This window comes from Strix aluco, chromosome 11 (assembly GCF_031877795.1).
Source record: "Strix aluco isolate bStrAlu1 chromosome 11, bStrAlu1.hap1, whole genome shotgun sequence".
NCBI lineage: Eukaryota > Metazoa > Chordata > Aves > Strigiformes > Strigidae > Strix > Strix aluco.
Window position 1 is genome coordinate 1,702,956 of NC_133941.1, and position 16,389 is coordinate 1,719,344.

At 46.5% G+C, this 16,389-nt stretch overlaps 1 long non-coding RNA gene across 2 annotated transcripts; it reads left to right on the forward strand.

Moving 5' to 3' along the window:
* Positions 1-9,800: 9,800 nt before the first annotated feature.
* LOC141928151 (uncharacterized) lies at positions 9,801-15,631 on the forward strand. 2 transcript variants are annotated; one of them, XR_012624676.1, is made up of 4 exons: positions 9,801-9,906; positions 12,182-12,916; positions 13,121-13,245; positions 15,302-15,631. It is a non-coding gene; the product is annotated as an uncharacterized LOC141928151 (long non-coding RNA). The 2 variants fall into 2 exon arrangements; XR_012624677.1 differs by lacking the exon at positions 13,121-13,245.
* The last annotated feature ends 758 nt before the right edge of the window (positions 15,632-16,389 follow it).

The window sequence follows — 16,389 nt, forward strand, 5'->3', positions numbered from 1 at the left end:
ACACTGTGGCTGGTGATGTAGGTGTAGTGGGATGTCCTGCTCGCCAAGGTGTCACTGAGCTATGCTAAGGGAGCCTTCCCCTTCCCCACCTGATAGCTGGGATGGTGTTTTTGTGAGCGTTGGCTGCCCCGCGCCTGGCTCCACGGTCCTTGGGTGGCACCGCAGCCCCTGGCCCGCAGCTCCTGTCGCAGCCTGGCTCTGCAGAACAAGCAGCTCAGACCCTGTTCGGAGGCACAGGGTGAGGAACGCTGGCTCCGTGTTCAAATGCCTGAGTCAATTCATTTAGGTGCTTGAGGGTAACAGTTGCTTCATCTGGTTGGCTTTTTTTCTGTTGTTTGTGCCTTTGTTTGCTTCCCCCTCCTTTCCCCTTAACATACCCTTTGAGCTGTTCTTTAATTGAAGTAAACGGAGCAGCTGCTATGGTGTGTGTTGTTTTTCTCATTTTCCCCTGTGAGTCACACATTTCCTTCCTTAATGTCTCTATCTTCCGTCGGTCTGTACTAATGAAGCCCCACATCTCAGCTGCTGAATGCTCAAGCTCGTCTGCCTGGAAATTTCTAACTCATTTCAATTCATTTCCCACTTTCCCCTCTCCCCCCCTGCCGCCTTTCTCCCATTCCCACCCCATATCTCTTTATCTCCTCTCCCTGTCTTTGAGCCTTCTTCCACCCCTCCCTCAGCATGTCCCACCAGCTGCAGCTCCCTGCCTGCAGCCCCCTCCCTGCCTGCTGCCCTCCACAGGGTGCTGAGACCTGTTGCATCATTGCATACACCACGCGTGTGCTGGGAAGGTGCAGCAAGGAGTGGGCGGCACTGCAGGCGGTGGCAGGGCGAGGAATGTCTCCTAAAGCTCTCTGCTGCAATGGGGCTGGAGAAGCCCTCCCTGAGGCTGTGGGAGCTAAGAAATATTCGGAGCAGGTATTGTCCCTTTTGTCTCTCTTTGTTCCACAGGGGAAGGAAATAAGAGTGCACTCCCGGTGGAGAAAACTACCTTGTGGCTGTATATCTTGCATGGGTTTCAACCCAAAGCACTCAGTCCAGAGCAAGCAAGAGCAATGGCAAATGACAACATCTCCACTCCTCTTTGCTTTGCTTACGAAGGTCATTCCTTCCACAGCTTTAGCTGCTCTGAGAAAAGAATAGCAACATGGGGCGTGGGAAGCAATTCCCTGGTGTGCCCAGCATGCTGTGGGGGTCTGAGGCAGAGGGAGGAGAAAACATCAACTGAGAGGCTCTGCCCTTGCCAAAGTCAGGTAGCTCCATGGCTTGGTGCTGGCTTACGCTGGAACGAACCCGTGTGCTGCTGTCTGCTGATCAGGGGTGTCAGTGCTAGTCCTGGGGTTTTTTTTCCCCATTATTGCTGGCTTTTGCTGGGTTTTGATGGACACTTCCCACTTCAACACCAAGCCCCGCTGATCTCTTTTGCATTTTTATCCTTATTTTTGTAGAAGACAGGGATGGCTGTTTCTTCTCTTAAGAAGGTGGGAAACCGAGGCACAAAGAAGCAAGGACCCAATTTGAAAGTTAGGCTGAGAGCATGTCACAGGTAATATGTCAGCAGCCCTTGTCTAGAGGATCCTGGGACAAATCGGCACTGCAGTCTCAGTAGTGTCCCTCGGCCACGTGGAGGAAGCTAAAGAGACTCCTGGGAGTTTTTGATGGCAGTGCTCACTGAAAAACCCATTATCACAACTGGATCAGATCCCTTCTCAGCTTTCACTCCTTTCTCTCCTTCACCTGGTACAGCTGTCTTTTCATTTCAGGAATAAGCAGGACTGAGTCTTTGAGATTCAGCTGCAGGAATCAGATCCCAGACCTTGAGTTTTGCAGGTTAATCCCATCCTCACCACCAAACATCTGATTCCCCCAAAAGAAAAATCAGGGTTAAGATCATTTTAGAACCATAATAGAATAAATAAATGCAAATCTTTGCAGGAAGGAAAAAAACAAACCTTGATAGCTATCAGACACCAGCTTACGTGCCTCTGGGAGAACCAGCGGAAGAAGCCAGAGTTATGAGCACTGGATGGCTGGAGGAATTCTGCTCTTGCTATAAATTTTGTTATGCTGTTTTTGCTTTAAAATGCACGTTCAAAGGAAAAAAAAAAAAACAAAAAACACATAACAAAACATGCCAGTGCTTTCCTCTTTGGCTTCAGGACCTCCTGTTGAGGTTCCCTCATCACCATAGAGATAGTATTGCTTGTTAGGCCTAAGACTAGCAGTTGGAATTCAAGTGGACAAAAAGACCTAAACAAACCCATTATAAATCCCCAATTACTTTCAAACTGTCAGGCTTATTAAAAAATGTAAATATCCTTCTCGTTCTTGCAGAGAGTGTATAAAAATGCATGAGGCTAAAAGTCAGCTGAGCTGAAAGGAGTTGATTTCTGAAATAACTTTGCTGGGAAAATGGCAGAAGTTGCTTCTGGGTGGCAGAGGGAGGACAAAGTATAACCTGCCTGAGCCACTGGTCCCATTCATCCTTGCTGTTGGCATGTTGCTGGTGCTACCCTGCCTTACTGGTTTAATATAACTTTTTAGGCTGATTTTCTGCTGTTTTCAGGAGATGGTCATACAGATCCAACAGAGGGAATTTCTACCAGCTGATACAAGTTGGACCCCAGCTGCAGGTGGCTGGAAGCACCCTGTGCTTTTCAGTATTTACCACTCACCTCAATGGAGTAGTTTTTCTGTTAACGTTTTTCTCCTGCTTTTTCCTCCTTTCCCTCTTCTGCAAATGGGAAGGGCATTTCTCTTGTTCTTGGATTTGGTCTTGCCCTGACTGCACAGGAGCTTCTCGTGAGTCTCTCTTTAGAGCAAAGAAATAATATCTCCTTTCTCACCACAGGTCACTCCTGGATTCAACAAGGGTTTGCTCCAGCACCTGGGATTTCCCAGCCATGCAGCAGAGCTGGTATGAGCCCTGCAAGTTGGTGAGGTACCTTCCATTTTCTTCAACATGATTCACATTGAGGACCTCCTTCCCCACTGCTATGCTATCCACAGCTACCAATGGCAGTTCTCAGGAGGGAACGTTGCCCAATAAAGGAAACAAACTTCATGTGTTAGTGTTAGGCAGATTCGAGTGTAGTCATTCTGGCGGTAGAAAGGGGACAGTGTTGCCCACAAACTGGGGAGAAAAACAATATTCCTTCCGCTCGTGTCAAAGCCAAAGATCTGGGACATTGGCAAAAGGGCAAAATGATCCCTGGGGAGCCGTTGAAAGGCAAACTGGTGTGCCATGGTTGCTGGGAGGTCTGTTTTACTCTGTAGGAAAAAATATCTCACTCAATTATCTCTCAGGCTGAAGATACAAAGAGTTCTTGCCTGGAGGGAACCCTCCTTGTCTGGTCTCTTGTATATCACAAGATATAGATTCCAAATACAAGAACATATTTCATACAGTTGCCCTGCTTCGGAGCCCAAGAGTGAGCTTTCTTTGATGCTAAATTTGTAGACTTTATGGCATGCACCCGTGATGACAGGATGCTCAAGCCAAAGGCACAAGAGCTTACCGTCTAATAAAAATCCAGGAAGAACAGCTGGATGTTAGACAGCAATGAGATAAATTAGTGTAAGATGCAGTAGTTCAGCAGGTCAGCAACCTCCTTGTGGTGTCCAGATTTGGTAGGCATCATGGTGAAGGAGGAAACAAGAAAAGATTTGAAGGCAGAATATTAACACAGGCTGATAGAGACCTTCTCATGAGCAGAGGGGAGCAAGGAGAAAGCGTTAACATCTTTGTGTGGAAGTAGGATGCGTAGCAGTGGCATGAGGTCTTGGTATGTACTGTGGCACTGCTGCAGCACTGGTAGTACTCGGGGAAGGGGAAGGAAGGGCAGACCTTCAAAGGAAGGTAAGGAATTTAAACATCTCATTATACATGTATGCCAGCACATGATATGTGACTGCCATATTTTATCTAATAACATGCATATACCTCAGAAGTGTATACAATAAAAGACGCAATGGTTAGCTGTTTAATTAAAGAAGGAAAACTGAAGTGATAACATTAAAAAAGCTTAATTGCTATTCTGATCAATCATCAGCAGGGACTAGCTGAAAATGCTGCTACCCTAGAATCTCACTGAGTCTTTGCAGGGACTGCTGAACTTGGCACTTCTGCCTGTTCTCTGGAAAAGCCAGATAATGGAATCCCCCTTTTCCACCCATTTGCAGGTGCTTTGGCACTAGTTATATTTTTGTCTGGATGCTTATGAGAACCCAGTATTTTAATTTTTGAGCATTTGAAGGCATCCCCAGGGCCTTGGCAGCAGCATTTTCCCAGAGAAACTCCTGTTTGAAGGAAGAGCACTGTGGAAGATGCAAAGGCAAAATCTGGCCTTCCTGTGCAGTTCTGCTCCACACCGCCTTGACCCCCCGCAATCAGTTCCTGATGTGGAGCGGTTTGTAATATCCCGGTGATTGCCCTCTCAACCTGGCAATCCTGCAGGGGCCTGCCATCATCTCTGGCCTGACCGAGCAGCTGAGATGTTTTCTGCCTTGAGACTTTAGATGATGCGTTTTCAGAGTGAAAGGACAACGAGAGTTGACTCCGTATTAATGCCAAACTTTAAATGTTTTGACTATAAAACTGAAACACCATTACCTATTCCCTGCAGAGCTCCTCTCTCTCTCTCTCTCCTTCCCTTCTCCTCTCCACACTGTAGCCTTTTGTATGTCTCAGGCATTAATCCCTCGCTGCCGGGGTGTGTAAATTAAAGAATAATAGAGCTGCAGAGGCATAAGCTTGCTATGATGGGGAATGTGTTTGTATGCTAAGAAGCAATTTCAGCGAAAATTAACTCAATTTCATCTGAAATAGTGAAGACCGGCATAAGCTGGCAGATCCCTGAGGACGGTAAAATTACTTCGTCAAAGCTCTGCTTGCTTAAATTAACCAAGCAAGCACTCCAGGTTATTGGCGAGATGCAGCTAGTAACTAGGTTTTAATAAACAAAAATAGCTTTTTGGATAAATAGGGAAAGTGCAAAGCATCTTATGTATTCTGCTGATGTTTTTATCTGTGTGTCCTGAGCAGCAAGACCTTCACATTCCTTCAGGAGCTTTTTTCAAGTCTTCGTGTCCAGCTGATCTCTCTTCAGAGCCTTTGCAAACAAGTATGAATCAAAAAGTGGTTTTGGAGATGATGTTAGATAAACATTTTCCCAGCAACTAACAGACTCAATGGCTCGGTTTGCAACATCAAGGTATGGTAACGACAACAATTTTTAGAGGTATTTTGTTCTTTTTTCAAAGTCAGAAGATGACTATTACTGGGTTTATGGATATTAAATTGCTCAAAATATGATGTGGTGTCAGAACAAGGGTTGCTCTACACTGTCACCAGTACAGCAGATTCCCCAGATGAGCACATTGCTGCCAACAGGCAAGTCATGGTGTGAGCTTTCTCCTCCAGCTGGGAGCTCGGGTCCAAGGGGAGGGAAAAATTTCATCATGACAGGAAGAATGGCTCAAGGACAAGCTCAGAGGGCTTGTAAATCAGCTGAGAATGTGCTGGTTTTTATAATTTTTTTGTGTGTGTTGGGTTTTTTTTCCTATTAATAGCATTTCTAAGCATTGTGTTTTGCAAAAAGACTTTGCTGTTGGCGGTTATGATCATTAGGAAGGGCCTTCTGGAAAATGGATGTTGGGATTATTCTTTCGCCTCTTAGTCCACCACTGTCAGGAAGAAAGGTTGTTTCTTTTGGATCTCATTCCTACAGGTATTGTGATGTTGGTTTTGGGACTAGTATTCATCAGAAAGAAGAGCTTAAGAACCTATCCATTGGAAGGGAATATGGAAAAGCTTCTCAGAATTGTAAAAATACATAATCTCCATTGACTCTCTCTCCTTTGCTTCTCTCCAAAAGAGGCCATCAGTATTCAAAGAGCACTTGATAGTTAAAAGCTTTGGGTATATGTCATCAGTACCCCCATCGGAAGGATGGATTGTTCCTTCGTGTCTCAGCCAAGTCATGATTTCTGGCACTGGGAGCCACTTCTGTTCCTGGCTCCAAGTCCCCAGAGGACTATTAATGGTTTATCCAAGGAAAGGAGAGTTGCAGAAGAATCAGACCAGCCAAACCAGAGTATGAGGTGGAACCCAACCACACAGGGACAGCACTCCCCCGGTTGCTTATTTGTCCCCTCCCTTCCTACCATAAATCTCAGTATCCGCAGTGGGGAAAGCAGCTGCATAAAAGATTTGCTGAGCCATCCACTCATTAAAGTGTTTCACTGGCAAAGAAATACTTTCTCTCACTGTTGCATATTTACACTTTGGAGATTGCTTGTTAGGACAATCTGAGGTTGTATTTTTTAGCTGTGCTGGTTTCAGATGTCAGGAGAAGACACTTGGTTAATAACCCACTGTTACTGCCATGAACTGCAGTGCCCTGACTTGGGAGACAGCTGGCAGCCCCTCTCCTCATAAACAAAAACACAGGGTAGGAAATACAGGGCCAGCTCCATGTAAAATCACCTCTCTTTGATAAGATTAATTGCAGAAATGCCACCAACTTGTCATTAAATCCAGAAAATGCATTTGGAGCAAGGGATAAATTGCCCAGGGAGGCAGTGGCTCATTCGGACAAATGCAGCCCTCTGAGACCTTTCGTCACAGCACTCCTCCATCGGGTTGTCTGTCACTTTTACTTCTTTTCCCCATTAATGCAGTGACTGTGGTCAGAAAGGTGCCAGCTTTAAAACAACACCCTCAAAAACAGCCACGAAAAAAAAAAAAATCCCTCCCCCGCCGCCCCCCACTCTCACCAGCCAGGCCGTCCGCTTTCGCAGAGCTCCTATCTGCTCCCTGCATGCTGCTTCCGTGTCGTATCTGCTCCCTCCGCTGATAAGACCCAGTTCATCTATTGTCAGCCCCGCTGAGCCAATCTAGCTGCATTCGAGCGAGCTGGATTTTGTTCTGCATCACGTATCAATGACAACTTCCAGCTACGGCCTTGCTTTAAAAAACCTTGCCGGTGAGGGTGCATGGAGCTCGAAGAGCGAGGCAGATCTCTAAGCACAAAGGGAATTCAAAGCAGCTCAAAACAGGCTTTGAAAATAGAGCAAATATGCTGTGGAGGCCATCAGGAGAGACTAGATAAACATGGGACACCAAGATAGCCGCGGGCTAGACTGCTGTACAGTACCGTACCTGGAACAGGAGTGTCAGTGGATACAAAACGCGGTAGTAGCCTGCTATAAAAGCAGAAAAAGGATGATTTGTGATTAAGGCACAGCAGTGACACTGAGTGGCTGGAGCCTGTTGCAAGTGATCTTCGCTCTGGGCTCCCTTCCTTGCAGTGCTCACCAGTCATCTTGACTGGAGAGGAGATTTTGCATGCCAGTCGTCTTGACTGGAGTGCAGGGAAATCAACAGGGTCCCACACCTAGACCTTTGCAGCCCTTTGGAAATCTCCCCCAGTGATGTGGCAGTCTCTGGGGTGGGGAGCAGAAGGGACTTGTCTCTCGAGTTGTGTACAGACTGCCTCTAGCTAAACAGGGCTGCGTTGCAGCCAAGGCCTTGAAGAGCTACTATAATTTGAATAATAAATAAAATGTAGCCTTCAACTGCAGTTTTATTAACAGGATGACACATTTTAAAATCAAATTACTTTGATACTCTTGTCTCAGAAGAGTCAAGATGCAGGGGAAAAGCCAATTGCATAGGTGCTTTGCAGATTATGAAACTGCTCAAGCTGTAGTTTGTGTGTATTTCACCTTTAATGAACCTGCCATTTTATGAGTCAGCACTGATGGGAAATGCAGTGGTTGTCTTTCAGGAACACCTTACGCTTTGTCTCTGCCTGCCAAGATGTCACCTCCTTGCTCTTTGCTCTCTTAGACTGCCATGCTTTTCTTCAGCCCTTTTAGACTTTCCCTACTCAAAAGATTAACCCTACAGTCTCACGCTGGAGAACTTACTTCAGCTGAAGAGAAACAGCAGTACAAGACAGATAAGAAAGTAATTGTACCCTGAGGAAACGTGAGGAGTGTCTGCATCATATACTCTTGCTTTACAAAATAGCAGCTACTTATGCAAAGCAAGCAGCCCTTAAATCCAAGACTGGCTACATGGAAAAGCCATCATGGCAGTTACCTCATTAGACCTCTATCATGGCTACTTGGAGTGGTTTCTGTCTCATCCTTATTTCAGTTTTTCACCGTCAGAGATGGTGTGTCTCACTGATTGCCTGCACTATGTTGTGGCCACATCTCTGGGTTAGGGCAGATGAATTGTGAAAATCCAACGTGAGAAGCCTGAGGGGAAGAGAAGGGAAAGGAGGGTTGAGATGAAGCATCTTGCGGTGAGGAGATGGTGGCAGATCCAAGACAGGGTTTAGACCAGATCTAGGCTTGTTTCCCCCACGAATCTCCCAAGGCTGCCCAGAGGAATCACACAATTTCCAGGGCTCTCAATACAAAAGACTTCAAGCTAAACATCACAAAAAGTGACTCACTGGGCACCCCCAGAGATCAGAGGCACACATGCAGTAGGTTGTGCCCTTCATCCTTGCTCTGGAAGGGCCATGCTTGCGTGGAGAAGGATTATGGACATGCAGAAAAAAAGATTAGATAATGTCATGGAAGAAAATCCATCAAGGTTTATTAACCACAGAGATCCATTATTTCAGGTGGGAAATACCGGGCCTGAGGTCTGTGGGAACAGGTAGAGTATAGAGCAAAGCAGACCCAATAACTTCACCCTTTCTGTGCCCTTTCCTTGCTGCTATCAGCAACACGACAGCAGGCTGGCTGCATGTTTGGCTTTGCTCACTGCAAAGCTCTCTCCTTTGAACCTCAAAGGTAAAAATAGTCAGAGATCTCTGACTCGATTCACACAAGTGTCTTTCAGATGGGAAAAGCTTTCAATTGCTTCCAGCCTGGGGCCAGGACAGTATCAGTGACCATGAAGTAGAAGACTCCACATCCCATATTAACCAGTCACTGCAGTCTTGTTCTCTCTTTTCCTTGCCTTGACTTTGTTTTTTTTCAGTCTCTAATGAAGCACAAGTATCCGGAAGGAAGGCATGCCAGGGGTGAGAGGGAAATGGCCTTCTGATCTCTCCTCTTGAAGGAAGATTTGGAACATTTTAATAAAGTGGATTAAGAACTCGGACACAAAAAGTAACCTGTTTCTCTGTGACAGGTGCTTTAATCTTCTCCCTGAGCTGCTGATAAAGGCTTTCCTTAAAGAAACCTCCTGAACACAAAAGGGAAAATAAAAGAATGGCAGAATAGACTGAGAGGTGCAAGATGTTTAAAGGCACCCCAAAAAATGAAGCTGCTTGGGTGTTAATTGTGTTCTCTTTTCCCAGAGCCTGTTTTCCTCTTTCGTTTCAGATTTTGGATCAATGCTACAGGCTGCAAAGCTAAGGCAAGGAAGGAAAAAGCCTTTGATTAGACAATCTGAGTCGTAAAAAAGGTATTGAACAAAAAGTGCAGTCAATGAGCTACTCAATACAACAATTAGAAGGTGAAACTTTTTCTTTCCCTTTCGAAACAAGACACACCTCTGCTCCGCTGGAAGGAGGTGGGTGGGAGGAATTTTTCCCATTCTGGTTCCCAATTGTCTCCTGGACCTGTTCCATTTCAAAGGAGAATATGACCTATAAAGCTGGCCCACTTTCATTTCACCCAATACAGCCTATAAAACTATCTGGCATTTAAAGAGACACTCCTGGTGTTTACAGTGACAAGCTTTCTGTTACAATAAATTAATAAAGATGTAGAAAAATGTCTGTACAAGTGTTCCTGGAATATTTCTAATTACAGCATCTTTCCAACAATGCTGGCAATGTAAATGGTTACACAGCTGAAGCCTTGCCCAGATGGGGAACCCCACTGTGAGAATAAAATCTGAGCAGGTTGAGTGGATTGGTCTGACATGCTAACATGGTAAGTTCATGGATTTTTTTCCTGTCTCGATGATCATTATGACAATTACAAAACTGGATATCTTAAAAAATAGTGCCCCTTCTGAAAGTATTTTCGAACATGGGAGCATCTCAGGGTGTTGTGGTTGGTTCAGCACTTGGCGATCCTGAATTCCTCCAAGCAGCTCCACAGAAGCCAGTGTCACTTGGCAGGAAGGTCAAGTTATGTGCCCTGTGGGTCTTTGCAGACTCATGGCTTTGGCCAAGTCCTGCAGCATTCAGAGCAGTGTAGGTTTCTTGGGCTACATTTTGAGCTGAATTTGGTTCAAGAACATGGTGTCTCCTTCAGCCTGGACCATGCCTACCCCAATCTGAGACAGTCCTTGAGCTGCCTTTGCTGTGGTTGCGCCAGAGGCAAAGGGAGTCATCACAGGCTCCCTCTGAACACGGGCGAGCAGAAGGCAGGTGTGAGTCAACTCTTGCCCACCAGGCAGCCACAGATATCAAAGCAGCATGAGTCCCAGGGGGACCTTATTTATTCTTGATGCTTCAGTTTTAGCTTGTCTTCGCTGCCTAGATCTCACAGCAGGAGGGGAACTGAAGAGTTTCTGCTTCTCTCTCCCTCACAGTTTCAGATGCATCTACAGCCATTTATAGCCACAGGTCATGGCAGCCAAATAGAAGTTGGGTTCACATCTCAGCTGCGCCTGATTCTGTAAGATCAAGTCTCTCATTTTTGCACCCTCACCTCTGGCAGGCTGCAGCCATTCCCTCCAGTCCCTGAGAGGGTTTTGCTTCCTGGTTTCCCCTCCAAGCATTGACTGCCTGCAAAAAGTTGGGGCAGGAAGGGTTAACCTCCATTTCTCTCACTCCCTACCACACAAAAAGGCACAAAGATTCCTCTGCACTGCTGCTTCTCTTGTTCCGCTGTGTAAAGGGAGAAAGAAAACCCCAAACAAACCAGAGATAAAAACCTGGTAGGTTTTATAGATCAGCTGCAAAAGGAAAAGCAAGAAGATGGAGCAGAGGGCTGGGAGGGAGCAGCCCTCAGCTGGCCCCGCAGAAGCATTCCTGTTCACCTCTTTTGCTATATCATTTACTGTCCTATAAACACAGCTAAGCCCTCGCATCCCTGCACCTCACAGAGCACTGCACCTCATTCCTGGAAAGCACCTCGTCTTCCTCTGCCACCCATATACTCCCTCCTGTCCCAGTGAGGGCTTTAGAGGGCAACCAGCAGCCCCACTGCCAGCCAACACCTTCCTCCTGCAACACCCTGCTTAAGTGCCCTGTTTACAGCCACAGATTCACAAACTACTTGTTATTTTTTCTTACACCTTTTGCCCCTTTCTACCAACCCTTGATAATATCCTGTCCCTCCCCATCTTCCTTTCCGTGCACCATGGTGACCCAAATTGTCCTTTTAGGGAGTCCTATTCTTTCTGATTTGCAAAAAAAGAATGAGTCCAGGAGCTTTGAGATTTTTGTTTTCAAGCACATATTTTGTTTTGATAAACTGCATTGTTTTGTCTATAGAAAAGTATTAACTGCTTACATCTATTTTCTCAAAGACCGCACATGAATATTAAAAGGGATTTATTCCTACAATGGCTTCGGGCAGTTGAGTAATCCATTATAGGCTGTCATATCACACTGTGGTAATGTGGAAAGCTGGGAGTCCCTCCAATAATATTTATTAGCAATACAGGCACATTTTCACTTTACGTTTTTTTCCCCCCTTTCCTGTGATAAGTTCACGTATAAAAATATTCATTAGTTTCTTTAAGCTGTTGCTTGATTTTAATTATGATGGTGATAATGATGATTTAAAACAATAAGCGAATTTCACATAAGTGATAGTGACCTGGTTTATTGTATTTATTTCAATATACACCGGGACATTCAAATTGAGATCCACAGGCCACCTGGACAGTTCATTTGGCCAGTATTTCACTCCCTCCCTCCCTGGGGTCTCACATGGCCCCAGCAAAGCAGGAGCCCGGAGGAGTGGGCTATAGGGCAGCTCTACTGCTGCAGACCCTGAACCTGCTTTGGGCATGGGGTGAAGGGGGCTAGGAGGGTGGGAAAAGGCTTATCTCCTTCACCCTTCAACAGGCAACAGTCATGGGGAGAGAGGGGTCCTCACTCAAGTCTCTAACCTCACCATCAACCTCCTGTCTTCACATGTCAGCTGCTCTGCAGACATTTTGGTTGCTTTTCTCTTGATTTCTTCCACAGAAGATTTTGACCTTTCTTCCACCACTCCAATTTTAACTTGAGCTTTTCATTGCTTTAAGTCTTTGGTGGCGATGTCTGGTCTTCACTCATCAACCAGAGCTGGAGCTCAGCAGTCATTTCTGTGCCTCGCTACACTGAGACACAGCAGAAACTCCCCCTTCATTACTCCAGAGCGATCTCCCAGAAAGGTGCTGAGCCGTGAGGATGGGTTCTCTGAATTGCTTTGTTATTTCCCCGGGGAGCCAGCCAGCAAGGACAGCAACTGCAGTGACACCAGCTCTCATTCCACTGGGACCCAAGCCAAGACCGGCTCCTTGTTTCACAGAAATTGTTGAGTCGCTGCCAGAGCTAACGAATGGTGGTCAACAGTGGACTGACCTTCCTCTGAACTCACGATCCCAAGGCGAACAGCTCCATTTATCCAGAGCCCACTAATGCCAATCAGCTCTTCTGCATTCACCTTCAGTCAGATCTGGCTAGGAGGGCAGTTTGTTAGTGATTTTGCTGACCTTGGATGGATGCAGGCCCACAAAGAAAACACTCGCTTTCATCTCTGCTTGCTCCTTCTGATTATACACAAGACACAAACAGACCATGACCTGCTGACAAACACATCCTGAAGATGCAGCGTGTAAGAAGTCCACATCATCTTATATGACAAGCTGCTGTTACACTGTACTAGGTGTCATGACCTTGGAAGGAGCCTATGAGACAAAAGGTTTTCTGCAGAAAAGTAGATCTTGGTTGAGCTGTGTTACAAGCCTGAGACAGTGAGATGATCTACAACAGCTTTGGTGAGTAACAGTAATGGGGTTGTGTGGAGTGTTCATTTGTCCCCTTGGGTCACCCAGGGCTTTGCAGCCCCCTTCAGAGGGATTTTTACTGTGCATGTGTGTGGGGAGAGGCTAAAGAATGGGGGTGGGTGGGGTGGGGTGGGAGCATCATTGCTGCCCTGTGCCTGACCTCACCCAACTCCAACCTTTTCCTGTGGTTCACAGCTGTGTCTCCTCTCCCCTCAGTTGTCACTGCCCTGTTATGTGGATAAAAAACTCTGATCTGAGATTTTGCCAGAGCAAGTCAGCTCGTATTTACGCATGGCCACATGTGGGACCAACATCTGCAGGTGGAGTTGGGCACGCGTGTGGATGCAGATGGTCCGTGGTGTGAGCGGGAGGATGGGAGTGTGCGCTAAAACAGCAGGCCTCACCTCCATGGCCCCTTTGTAATTCATTCTTCAGCCAAAACTCCCTGGCCTATACTTGTGACATAATGATTGTCTCCACAGCAACCAATTATGATGATATAAATAAACCCTTACAACATTATTACACTGCATAGTGGAGAGACGGAGAGTGATGAAAAACAGGGGGCTGGGGGGGGAAGAAATAGTTGTGCAGATTGTCAAAGATAATTCTAGTTGGCTGTGAAGGGAGTAATGACCCTAAATTATATGCAAACAAATGGTGTTGTTTAAGATCCTTATTTCTTAATAGTAATAATTAAGAAGAAGAGCTCTCATCCAGTGTCCAAATAGTTCTCATGAGGAAGCACCTTATGTCCCAGATGTCAGTGCTCAAACTTGCAAATCGAACCCAGGTTGTTCTTTTCTTGCTGGGCTGACACCAAAAGCTGCCCAAAGCAAGACATCTGTTTTCCTGCCTTTTGTAAAGACTTATTTATGAGAATGCCCTGGCTTTGGATGAACTTCTTTGGCTCAATATTGAAGTGTGGCTAATTTACACAGACTGCATGGTTTGGAAAGGAGTTGCCTTGGTTCCTCAGGTCATCTTTGGGCGTCCATGCATTGCTCTCTGCTTGGGAGCAAGTGCTGCAATGGAGCCTATCTGTGGGCTCTCTGAGGAGGAGGGTCATGTACTCCATGAAAGAGTGCTCAGGAGAGGCAGAAGAGAAGTGGACAGTTTCCTTGTGTCCTCATTCTTCCATGTGAAGTGAAATTCTGCATCTCCAAAGGTGTTTCTCACCCATCCCCCTGATCCCAGTACTCTCCATTTGCTCTTTGCATTGGTCTCCAGCCCCTGCCAGATGAAACCTCTTCACCTTGGTTTGCTGGTGGTGGCCAGCAACCTTGACTGACCAAGGTCAGCCGGTCCTGCTTCCTCTCCCCCAATCCTGCCTGCTGCTGAATGGCTGCTGGAATCTCAGTGGAATCAAGATACAATACCCTGTGGCTTTAAACACATCTGATCTCCCTGGATGGCTGCAGAGGACTTCAGTCTCCTGCCTACATGTAAAACATGGCATGGATTTTTTTTGGTGTCTTTTCTCCCACCCCCCCACCCCCCCGCCCCAGTGCGGTGTTCACTGAACCTTCCACAAAGTCCCAGATCAGGATGTAAATTGTGTTTCCCCCACTGTAATAACATGATGCAATCCCAGCGTGAACCGGCCACTTCAGTTCAGTTGTTTGTTCAGCACCAGCTGGGTTGACCTCAACAGTGGACCTTGTTCCCAAGGCCTCAAGAGCAGTTTGAAATCCAAGATCAGGTGCCTGCGTGCTGTTGTGGATGCAAGCCTGGGCACATTATGCTGTGAGGGAAGTAGCCTCACGTGAGTGAGCTGTTCCCTCAACCAGCTGCAACGGACTCGTTAGCCAGCAGCCATTTAGGTAGTGGCACTGCAGCAACTCTCAGTCAGAAAAGGCTGATTTGGGCGGCTCCCTCTCCACACTGAGAGTGCACTGATCAGGAATAGAAATACCATTAATCCCCTGCATTAATACCAAGAGCTTTGATCATCTTTCCCCATTATCACTCCCTTGCTGTTAATAAAAGCGATAACCATGGGGGAGAAGAGAAGGGGACTGGACTAATCAGTTTGCAGCTGATGATGCTGTAAGTAAACTGAGAGGTCTGGAGACTGGGGAGCTGAGGAAACCCCGGAGAGATGGTGTTAAATAAACACTTTTGTTCATGCAGGTTGGAAAAATGAGACAGTCAAGGCAACTTGGCCTTAGTGACAGTGCTCCTGGACTATAAAGGGGAGCCCGAGATCCAATTTCTATCAGGAACTTGCTACAGGGTGTGTTTCTCTTCCACCTAGAGCAGTTGGCTGGATGGCTTCAAAGTTTGTTTGAGTTGGTGGGGAAGGGGAAGGGAGGGCCCTATGTTTCCAACCAGTAATAGATACTTACGTGTTCCTTCTCCTTCCATCTCCTTCAGGTTCACACATGACCCGAGCTCCCTAGTTACATTGCATCTAGCCTGGAGTCTCAACTACAAAAATCATGCCCAAGCTTTGAAGAGACTTTTCTTGGGTGGGGAGTGGAGACAACGTATTTCCCTATGTGGATCCTTACTGGTAGCTCAGGCAGACTGAATGAAACAGATAGTGATTGATAGTATTTGCTTATGATGGCTCCTGATGGCATTTTGAAGAAGAATGGGGAGGATAACTAATTTGCTCACCAGAATCTTAGCTTACTTTTGAAAAAAATAATTGAGTCTCTTGCCTTCATATTCAAAAGATAAATGTGCCTTGAGAATGGCCAATTGTGTCTGATTGTGTCTGCGGAGAGCCTGAGAATAATGAAAAGCAGGTGCATCACTAGCACATTAGTTACAAACTCTCCTGATAGGCACTTAAGTGGTCCCATTATTAACCAGCCACTGCAGGACTCAAAGGGCAGGGACATCCCTGCCATAAAAGTGCAAAGGATCTATTAGAAATGGCACTGCATTCTGATCTTGAGTGTCTCACTTATGTAGTAGATCTGGATATTGAGCAGAACCTGGGAGAGTACCAACAGCTTTTGTTTTTGGACTGATTGTGCTTGATAGCAAGGCTGGGAGAGGAGTCCGGGGGGTACTCGAACCCAGACAGAGTGGGGAACCATGACAAATGTCTGAGTCACTGCAATGAGGTTAGTGAAGAGTGGAGCAGGACATCCCCCATGGCCCCAACACCTCCTCCACCTTACTCACACACTGGCCTCTTGTCTTTTTGGAGGGAAAGCTGCTTCATTTGGGGCCACCTTTTCCCCCCATTATTTCCCTGGTGCATCCTCTGGCATTTACCCCTGCAGAAACACTGTGCAAATGTCTGTCTGCAGAGAATTCTCTCTTCTTGTCTGGCCTTCAGCTTCCTTGCTCTGGCCCATTCAGTCCCCACCCTTCCCCCTGGGATTACCAAATTGTGGAAATGGGGCAGAGAGCGGGAGGGCGTAGCCCTTTCTTTTTGCTTTGAGACTGCTTGGGCTGAGGTCCACCAGCGGAAACCCAGCGTGCCTGGCCTGAACGCGACTCAGACA